Here is an 8481-nt window from a genome sequence, read left to right as displayed (position 1 = left end):
AACAAATAACCTTGATCTCAGCGCTGAAACAGACTTCATGTTTTTTGATTGTTTTTTTTTTACTTCTGAGGGAATTGACAGGAGGACCATGTTCAGCACCACGGACAGCGCCTTTGTTTTTATGTTTTGTTTGTTTAATGGAGGTTCAGATTAATGAGTTTGTGAGAGTGAAACAATTCAAAGTTTTGCACTTAATGCTTAATGCTTTGTGTGCTTATCTATTATATTGTGGTTGGTTATGCTGCTGACTGATAATTATTTTGTTCGTACGTTTCAGTGCCGTACGGTTATTTCCAAGCATGTTTGAAAAGAAGTGAATACGCCATAATATATGCACTCAATGGCAAATAATGGCTAACTCAGGCTGTCTTGGAAGCTCTAGATCCTGTTACTAGGCGTCTACATGTACACTGTTAAACCCACAGCCCCCCCTACTGTAAATATGTTCCCGTGCATATGGTCCAAGGACAAGAGAGAAAAGGTCTGCAACTGCATGCTAGTGTGCTCACCCAAGATGAGTGGTCAGAGCAGTTTGTGCAATTACACCCCATGACATGTATACACCAATTATACCCATGGATATCATAATTGAAGAAGTCTGTGTTGTAATCCTACAAAGCCGCTCCACCCCCATTCCCACCCCACATGGCCCCATCCCTCAACATGAATTTAAACATGCCAGCAGGTGGTGCCGGGGCTAGCTTAATTATTAGCAAAATTATATCAGCATGCAGATTATACATGGAGCTGTCTTGCTGAGTAATGCTAAGCAGACTCAACAAACAGTGCATGTGGGATTGTTGCTGCTCATGCTAGGAAAACAAGCACACACACACACACACACACACACACACACACACACACACACACACACACACACACACACTTGTGCCTTGCAATCTACAACATACGTGAACACAGCAAAGAATAGACTGGATGACTGGATGTAAATTCAATCACTATGTTCCTAGGCAAAATGGTAATTTCCATCCATCCATCATCCATCTTCCTCTGCTTATCTGGGTCCGGGTCCTGGGGGGCAGCAGTCTCAGCAGGGAAGCCTAGACACTTCCCTCCCCGGCCAATTCCACCAGCTCTTCTGGGAGGATACCGAGGCGTTCCCAGGCCAGCTGAGAGATATAATCTTACCAGCGTGTCCTGGGTCTTCCCCGTGGCCTCCTCCCAGACGGACACGCCCCAAACACCTCCCCAGGGAGACGTCCGGGAGGCATCCTGACCAGATGCCCGAACCACTTCATCTGGCTCCTCTGGATGCGGAGGAGCAGTGGCTCTACTCCCTTGAGCCTCACCCGGATGTCTGAGCTCCTAACCCTGTCTCTAAGGCCGAGCCCAGACACCCTGTGGAGAAAGATCATTATGGCCGCTTGTATTCGGGATCTTGTTCTTTTGGTCACTACCCACAGCTCATGACCAGAGGTGAGGGTTGGAACGGAGATTGACTGGTACATTGAGAGCTTTGTCTTCTGGCTCAGCTCTCTCTTCACCACGACAGACCGGTACAGCGTCTGCATCACTGCAGACGCCGCCCCAATCCGTCTGTCAATCTTGCGCTCCCTCTTCTCCTCACTTGTGAACAAGACCCCGAGATACTTAAACTCCTTTGTTGGGGTAAAGACTCTCCTTCGACCTGGAGAGGGCAAGCAACCCTTTTCCGACTGAGCACCATGGCTTCAGACTTGGAGGTGCTGATCCTCCAAATAGTAACTTAATCGATGATAAATGGGATTGTGTTTATCTAACACTTTGCTGGTCATTAAATGTTGACCCATTCACACCACATCCATACACTGATAGCAGGGGATGCTATAGTAGGGGACCATCAATATTAACTGATCACATCCTACACATCAGGAGTAATTTGGGGTTCAGTGTCTTGCCTTAAGACACTTTTGCACGTGACCATGAGAGCTGGGATCGATCCACCAACCTTCCGACTGAGAAACAACAAACTCTGCCCTCTGAGCCACAACCAATCAGTTGGGTTAATTCAACTGATGAGGGGACAGTGACTTCCTGCAGGGCACACCTGTGTTCTTCTTTCTTAAAATCCATTTCATCATTGAAAGTTTGTTTTCAAAATTGAAAAAGAAAGAAATAAACATTGAAAAGTTTGAATTGGGGTTGGTCTGTTTTGGTTGTTGGAAGACAGTGACTGCTTATGCACGCACTTCAGTTATCAGACTTTCTAAAATGCTTCATTAGGTTGAGAGATAAAGGGGTAAAGGGGAAACTAATTGGCACTATTATAGGACTAGAGGGACTTGACCCAGAGGAAGTGATGCGTGAGAGGACGAGGGGTCAACTTCAGAGTGAACAAGACCAGTCCAGATCTAAGGGAAACCAGTTGGATGTAGGGGTGTTTTCATGTGGCCTTAAATACATGTCAGATAAAGGAAGAAACAGCCATAAACAATGGTTGGAATCTACTTGAACTACTAAACATTGAAAACAGATGTTGTACTTGTGTATATATATATTTTCAACATTCACATTAAATCTGACCTACTGAGCTTAATTTTTAACTCAAAAGGAAGATACTTAAAGTCACATCTTGAAGAAATAACAGAAAAATGTGTTACATAAAAATGCAAAGCTGCTAGAAGCCTCCAGGCAGATGTGTGTCTAACACGAGTCTGGTCCTGCTGGAGGTTTCTGCCTGTTAAAGGCAGTTTGTCCTTGCCACTGTAACTTGCTAAATGCTGTGATTATCTCAAGACTCTTTCCAAACAGAGCAGGTCTAGACCGTACTCTATGTTCCATTATTAACAAAGACACAACATCAAGACAGGATCAGATCCAGTCCCATCTTACAGACAGGACTCAGTCTGATCTCATCTTAATCCACCATGAGCAGAGCACTTTGCAGCATTTAGCAAGTTACAGTGGCAAGGACAAACTTCCTTTAACAGGCAGAAACCTCCAGCAGGACCAGACTCATGTTAGACACACATCTGCTGAGACCGTGTTGGAGAGAGGGATAGAGGGAGATGAAGAGAGAGAGAGATGATAGTGATGAGACGGATAGTAGTAGTTGTAGTTGTTGCCGCTGTAGTCTGGCACGTTCACAGCAGCAGGGCGTATACGGCAGAGATCCAGAGGAACCTACAAGACAAGGGAGCTCAGGGACTTCACAAAGGTCTATGGTTAGTCCTTTCATGTCTTCTTCTGTAGACAAAAACAAACTGATTATCAGACACAGCAAGCACACTGTTAATACTTACATGCATTACATGCACATCTCTGTCTCTGCCTCCATCTGGCTGCTTTCCTGGAACATAACTCTAAAAAAGCAACAAAATTCATCCTTAATTCTGGAGACTTAACCAAGTGCTACGTTTAAATACACATGTTTCTTATTACGTGCATATTCAAAAAAGAAACAGAGAAGCTTTCAGACTGAACCATAAAAAAACAAGAGAAGAAATGAATCCAAGAATCCAAAAGTTCTATTTAACAAATACGGACACATGTTAGAGTTCAACATTGGTTTTGTTACAACAGAAAAAAAAATATTGTTGGTTTTAAAAGCTTAAACATCTGTTGGCACAAAAAAGGTTCCACCTCTATTCATTGCTTCTGGAGCACTGAAACAGAGAGCCAGGATGAGGCTCAGCATGTGAGGTTTTCTCTTTGGGTAAAGATTAGGATTGCACATGTTTCCAAGGAGGACAAGAACAACATGTCTTTGACTGAATGGTATCCCAGAACATTTTTCAAAAGAGAGACTTCATCATCAAGTATTTATTGCTGGTAATATTTCAATTGCCAAGTGAAAGAACTCGTTAACTGGATAAAGAATGGACTTAGTAAAAATCAGAATCTGCAATGTTTGTCAGCAGTGACCATATTTGGAAGAGAGGATGATGCTTGATGGAGGCAAAGGGTTAGCAAACCCAATGTTCATTAAAGCTAAAAAGTGTACTCAGTGTCATGATGAGAAAAATGGAAGGTAGGCCTACGTGCAGAAAAAAATTTGATTTTTATAATAAAAGAACAAATGGTACAAAGAAAACTTACCGCAATGGCTAAGAAACTAAATCCAAAAGAAAACACTGGAAACACAAGAAACACAGAGAACACAGGAGAGACATACAATGATCCAACACAGGACAGGGGGAACAGTGGAACTAAATACAGAGTCATCAACACAGGTGAGAACACAGGAAACAGGTGAGACTAATGAGGGGAATCAAAGAGGAGGGAAACACACAAGGACAGGAAGTAAAACTAAACTGGAAACACAAGACAAGACTAAGAAACACAACAATGGATCACTAAACACTCAAGAGAGACAAAGGATAGCTAATACAGAATAAACACGGGGAGGAACCAAGGTATGAAACACAAGGAAGAAAAATAAACTAAACATCTACTCATGACAGTAACTCCTCCTCCTTCCACCATTTTTTGCCAGCGTGACAGAATGATCCAACCAATAACAGACCCAGCAGACCTTATTTTTTGGCATTAAGATTTTATTATTTTAATATAAAATAATAAATATAATATAATATAATATAATAAAATAAAATATAATATAATATAATATAATATAATATAATATTTTATTATATTGTATTATATTGTATTATATTATATAGTTATTATTATATTATATATTAAATAATGTTGCATCCTATTATTTTTATTTTATTTTTATTATATCATCACCTATTATTTTTATTTTATATTATATTTTATTATTTTTACTTTATTTTATATATCATACCCTATTTTTTTCATTTTATAGTATATTGTATTCTATTATTTTTATATTATATTATATCATATCCTATTAAATTATAATATATAATAATATTCTCTGATTATATTACTATTTTAAAGTACTTGTTACCATTCTCTATCTCTACATACAGACATACCTACATACCCATATATAGTTATTTATTAATATTGCATACAATTTGTCCTAATCACACCATAATGTCAACCTGTCACTTCAGCATAACATTTCCTTCCTGCCTATAATTACAAATATTGATACCATGTGTAACATTTGTACATATCTTTAAATGTTATTCTCATTTTATGTATCTATTTTTACTTTTTATTTTTACTTTCTTTAAATCTAGTCAAGTATTATCTTATCTCAAAAATAACATGTTCTACAAGATGGTTCATGTTCTACAGATGTCTAACCTCAGCCATTATAATTCACTCCCTGGGTTTACACACGCGGTCAACATGAAAGGTTCTCAGGTACATTTTCTACAACCCTTCAGGGTCGAGGAAGATGTGAGTCAGCTTCAAAGAGTTGACTTAAGGTCTAAGAACTCAAAGTGGCACACAAGGAGCAGTCTGGTCTACCTTTAATATTTTGACTCCTGCAGCTTTGTCTTTCTCTACGTAAAGCTGAATGATCATTTGGTATCATGATAGATTTTGGTTTTCAGATCCTGGAAAGTATGCATGCACCTGAGCTCATGACAAACTCAGAACTCCCATCTTTCCCACCTGCTCCTAGTCCTAGGATTGACAGCTGAGGCCTGTGGGGAGCACAATGAATAATTTGTGGGCAGAAAGAGCCGCAGGCAGCCGGAAAAATTCACAGACAAAAGTAATAAAATGGTGAAGTCAACAGCTTCATGAACTATTTATCTTTCTAGAACCGATATGTCCTCTTTCAGTGCTTCTCTGTACTCTTCCACTCTAGCCACCTTACTTGTCAAAGCCCACAGCAGTCCAGACTTTATTGAAAATTTGATTCAGTTTCCCAAGTTGTCACTTTCCAAGAGCTGTGTGCAATAAAGGAGACAGGTTATTGGGGAAAAGAACAGAGAATGGGTCTAATGAAAAAAGGAACCTTTACAGGAGAGAATAGAGCAGGAAGCTATAGGCGCTAACGTCTGATCTGAGATCGAAGGGAGCACGGAAGCTGACAGTGATCAATAACATTAATATGAGTTTCTACAGACTATGTGCTCCAGATTAAAAAACCTGCTGCTAAAACAAACGACAGACAGGATGGACAGGGTCAATCAAGGTAGAGGTCTATGTGGGTTGTGGTTTCCTTGAACAAAAACTGCTTATTCATTGTGGACTTATTTTTTTTTTTTTATATGTGTTTGCAGAAGCCAACATGTCCTAAGTTGACTGTCAGCCATTCAGTTGAACTTATTCTGTTTCTGAAATTACAAAATAAGAAGAAAGGACAGACTGTGAAGACACTCCATGTCTTCATGTCAAACAGTAATAGCTGTTTCACGTTATGTATGAGGACGAGTCAAGTCCCTAAAGACTCTTCAGCTGGTCCAAAACGCTGCAGCTTGAGTACTGACTAGGACCAGGAAGAGAGAGCACATCTCTCCAGTGTTAGCTTCTCTACACTGACTCCCCATAAAACCTAGACTAGAATTTAAAATCCTTCTTCTGACCTTCAAAGCTCTTAATGATCAGACACCTTCAATCAATCAATCAATCGATCAATCAATCAATCAATCAATCAATCAATCAATCAATCAATCAATCAATCAATCAATCAATCAATCAATCAATCAATCAATCAATCAATCAAACAATCAATCCTTCCATCCATCCATCCATCCATCCATCCATCTTTATTTGTATAGCACCAAATCACAACAAACATTATCTCAAGACGCTTTTACAAACAGAGCAGGTCTAGACCACACTATGTCAAATTATGAACAGAGACCCAACACCAAGACAGGATAAGACTCAGTCTGACCCCACCTTAATCCACCATGAGCATTACACCTCACAGTATTTAGCTAGTTACAGCGGAGAGGACAAACTTCCTTTAACAGGCAGAAACCTCGAGCAGAACCAGACTCATGTTAGACAGCCATCTGCGGCAGCTCAGAGGAACCTACGAGACAAGGGAGCTCAGGGACTCCAGAAAGGTCTATGGTTAGTAACTTTAATGGGACAGGGAGAGTTAAAGTAAGTGATGAGGAGGTTAGGGGGAAGGGGGTGAGATAGGATCCCAGTGTGTCAGTGCACCAGTTCTCCTGGCAGTCTAAGCCTATTGCAGCATAACTAAGTGCCTTCAAATCTTAAAAAGCTCATAGTGCCCTATTACCCCTCTAGAACACTACGCTCCCAACATGCAGGCCTGCTCATCGTACCTAAAGTCTCTAAAAGTAGTATGGGAGGTAGAACCTTCAGTTATCAGGCGCCTCTCCTTTGGAATCATCTACCAGTCAGGGTCCGGGAGGCAGACACCCTCTCTACTTTTAAAGGTGACATATCATGCAAAATTGACTTTTTAATGGTTCTCTACCTGAAATATGTTTCCCTGGCATGTCTACAAACCCCCCGAGAATGAAAAGAATCCATTCTGCCCCTGTTCTGATTTCTACACCTTTCTGTAAATGTGTGTGAAACGAGCCGTTTCAGACTTCAGTGTTTTTGTTACGTAACAACAATATCCGGTCTGTCACGGAGTCAGAGCTCGGAGCTTGTTCAGCCCATAGACTGTATAAAATAATACTGAATCCCTCCTCCGTTTTTCATTACCTGCACACATGTGTGCTAACAAGGAGCTTAGGAGGGAGGCATGCTAGTTGTAGGCTGTCTTAATAAACACAAAGGTCGGTTTTACTCCCCACGTCTGCAGATTTGAAGATCTAGTGGATGATTTTTATTTATCATGGATAAGTGCTAGCGCTAGTTAGCATAGCTACATAGCTACATGTCGTAGCTGTAGCTGTGTACCAAGACACACGTCGACATACTGACAAATAAAACAACAAGAAACACTAAATCTGTGACCAATCCTTCAGAAAGGTCCAGCTGCCTTTCTGGCAGAGGTCGGTTTTACTCCCCACGTCTGCAGATTTGAAGATCTAGTGGATGATTTCTATTTATCATGGATAAGTGCTAGCGCTAATTGGCATAGCTACATAGCTACATGTTCATAGCTGTAGCTGTAGCTGTGCACCAAGACACACGTCGACATACTGATAAATAAAACAACAAGAAACACTAAATCTATGACCAATGGTTCAGAAAGGTCCTGCTACAGGCGCCTCTCCGTCAGGATCAGATTCTGGATCAGATTCAGAGGGTTGAAGTAACGGGATCTCTGAGCAGCCGTGTATATTCAGCCAACATGTAAACATTAGATCAACGTGCTGGAGAGCCGAGGCACATCCACTTCCGGAGGGGGCGTGGTCAGAGGGAAAACAGAGTGTTCTGATGAGGAATGAAGAAGAGGACTTTTCAGGCAGACCAAAATCTGATTTCAAAGTGTTTTTTTGAGCATAAACTTTAAAGACATGTTTTGGGGACCTCTTAGACCAATATATATTGATGAAAAAAGCGTGATATGTCCCCTTTAAGAGTAGGCTTCAAACTTTCCTTTTTGATAAAGCTTATAGTTAGAGCTGGATCAGGCTTGGACCAGCTCTTAGTTATGCTGCTATAGGCTTCGACTGCTAGTAATGACACCTGTGCTCTTTCTGCCGTTTCAAAAAC

Source organism: Notolabrus celidotus, chromosome 23 (genome assembly GCF_009762535.1).
Source record: "Notolabrus celidotus isolate fNotCel1 chromosome 23, fNotCel1.pri, whole genome shotgun sequence".
Taxonomy (NCBI): domain Eukaryota; kingdom Metazoa; phylum Chordata; class Actinopteri; order Labriformes; family Labridae; genus Notolabrus; species Notolabrus celidotus.
Note: the sequence above shows the minus strand (reverse complement) of the source record.